Raw genomic sequence first — 2,884 nt, 5'->3', positions numbered from 1 at the left:
TAGACCTGAAAAAGGGAAAAGAAGGAGTAATCAGGGCCTGGCAATGTAGCTAAGTTAGTAGACTGCTTGCCTACCAGGCACCAAGCCCTGGGTCCATCCCAAGCATGATGTAACAATAAGGCACAGTGGGACACACCTATAACCTGGTGCTCAGGGATGCATGTAGAGTGGGACACACCTATAACCTGGTGCTCAGGGATGCATGCAGAGGACCACAGTTGAAGGTTATCCTTAGCTACTCACCTGCATAGCTAGTCTGAGACTAGCCTGGACTAGATACAACCTTGTCTCAAGAAAACAACAAGAACGACTAAGAGCCAAGAGAACCCCGCATGTTTATCACCGGTGGGGGAGTAGATGAGGCAGCAGGGCCAGGTCAGGACTTGGATAGGCAGGAGATGCTCCTCAGACACAACACTGAAAGAGTCATCCAGGTAGCCCAGTCTAGGAGGGGCACCTCTAAACCTTCCCACTCGAGTCCTCACATGACATGAAAGTCAACCCACTCCTTCCAGTAAAATTGTGGTTTCTTCTAAGAACTCAACTGAGTCAGAGCCATCATTCATTCCTGATTTGAAAGAAAACATTCGGGAGCAAGGTAGGAGGCTAGCCCCTTCTACTAACAATATTCTTCCATAGTCCTGCTGTGGGGACCAAGCCCTGTTGTCGCCCCCACCCCCGCCCCCCGCCCTCTGCCTCTGCCTGGCATCAATGATGCTGCTATTTCAATCTAGGGGATCCTGCGTGGCCCTCCTGCCTGCCGGGAGGTGGCACCGCCCACCTGTGCCAGCTGCCAGGCTGGCCTCTGCATGCCTGGAGCCTCAAGGCTCTGAATGGCAGCAGCAGGTGGGAGTCCCGCTGGGGGAAGGCAATGAAACTCACAGCCGTAAACGAGTTTATTATTGTTGTTAACTCAGGAAATAAACATCTCCGGCACTAATAAAGCACTGCGCTTTCGGTCTTTATGTCTCAGAGCCCAGGTTTTCCCAGCACCTGGGCTGCTGGAGCTGGAATAGCCCTCTGAGTCCAAGGCATTGGCCAGGCTGTCTCCCCGTGGCTCCTCTTCCACCAATGGCAAGCAGCTCAGTGTAGCTCAGCCCTGCCTGCTCCATCAGGAGCTGGGAGAGGGCAGCATGGCAGAGACTAGACCAGGAGCTCCTGTGGGTGTACCAAGACGCTGGGGAAAGGGTTTCACTTCGCTTCTCTCTGTTCTCAGGCAATGAATGCTGAGCTGGCCCTGTGGGCGAGGGTGGGATGCCCTCTTGTCCATCAGACGCTCCTGCTGGGGGACCGCAGTGACACCACAGGCCTGTTGCTGTTTCCTCTGGGTTTCCATTTCTGCAAACAACGCCAAGGTCTGGGGCTCATGAACATTTCCCGCAGTGAAGGTTTAGAGTCCAAGATGGATTCTCTGATGCTGAGGGTGGGGTCTCCAGGCCAGGTTCACCTAGGTTGTGTGCCCTCTTCTATATCTTTGGAGTCCTCTGTGTCCAAAGCAGATAAGGAAAGCTGGTGAAGTCAAGGCACAGTGGCTTAAAAGTCCTGGCCTATGCCCTTTGGTAAGAACTAGTCACATGGCCCATGGTGTTACAAGAGTGCTTGGGGGATGTAGTTCCTGATGGAGTAGTGACACCCCCCCACACTGCCACATAAATACAAACATACCTGTGGGCTGGAGATTACGAATCCCCAGGGGATAGTTGGTCATCTCTGTCACAGACTGTTTATTAGAGAGCTGAGTGATGATGTCAAGGTTGTAACCTCAGTCTTAAAGGGTTTAAATTTGGCTATTACCCATTGGGCCTAGGAGTCACCATTGTCACTGCCGGAACTGGGTGCAGTAGAAGAAAAATGATGAGTGAATTCATACAGGCACTCCTATCTACCTCGGTTTCTCTAACTAGAAGAAGGTATTATGAAGACTACCTACCCCCCAGGTCAACATGCCATTTAGAAATGATTCCCAACCCCTGGCGCTGCACAAAGACATCTAAAGAACCTCAGAGCCAACGAATCTGGGAAAGAGGCAGTCAGTATGAGCAGAGCAGGAGGCGGCCTGCCCTGCCCTCTATCCTCACAGATGTCCCCCAAATCTCAGCCTATGGGATTACCACTGAGCCCAGCATGGCTTTATAAGACAGAACTGTGGGTGTGTGCTTGATTTAAAATCACTCCGGCAAAAACAAACAGATAGCAAACACCTTCCCTCAGACGGCGAATATACATACACAACCACACAGGGTGAACAACAAACAGATTAGCAATAGACGCAGCCTGTCTACATTTAGTGCAAGCTTGGTACACATGCACACCTTGCTTTATCCCTCCTCCTAAAGCAATTATCCTGCTAAGAATGCTCAGAGAGAGAGAGAGAGAGAGAGAGAGAGAGAGAGAGAGAGAGAGAGAGAGAGAGAGAGAGAGAGAGAGAGAGAGAGAGAGAAATAAGAAGTATAAATGCTCAGCTTTCAAAGGGCTGATGGTGGGGATGTGAAGAGAAACAGCCCAGGAAGGACTGTTTAAATACGAAGCCCTGGCCTGGGGATGTAGCTCAGGTGTGCTTGCCTGGTATGCATGAAGTCCCATGTTCCATCCCCAGCACTGCATTAGCCAGGCATGGCGGTACATGGCTCTAATCTCAGTTCTGGAGAGATAGAGACGGGGGATCAGAACTTTAAGATCACCCTAAGCCACACAGTGAGTTCAAGGCCAGCCTGGGCTATATGAACCTTTGTCTCAAAAATGGAAATAGAAAAGATGGGAGGAAACCCTGTGTGTTCAGACCTGTGGAAGTTCTGGTTAAGTAAGAATAGGCACCGGACCTTCTAGCAGGTAACAAAACCCCGCCATGCCTCCGAGGCCCCTGTGTGTGATGGAGGGTGCTGGA

This window comes from Mesocricetus auratus, unplaced genomic scaffold, assembly GCF_017639785.1.
Source record: "Mesocricetus auratus isolate SY011 unplaced genomic scaffold, BCM_Maur_2.0 Super-Scaffold_100691, whole genome shotgun sequence".
NCBI lineage: Eukaryota > Metazoa > Chordata > Mammalia > Rodentia > Cricetidae > Mesocricetus > Mesocricetus auratus.
This window is presented reverse-complemented; position numbering follows the sequence as displayed.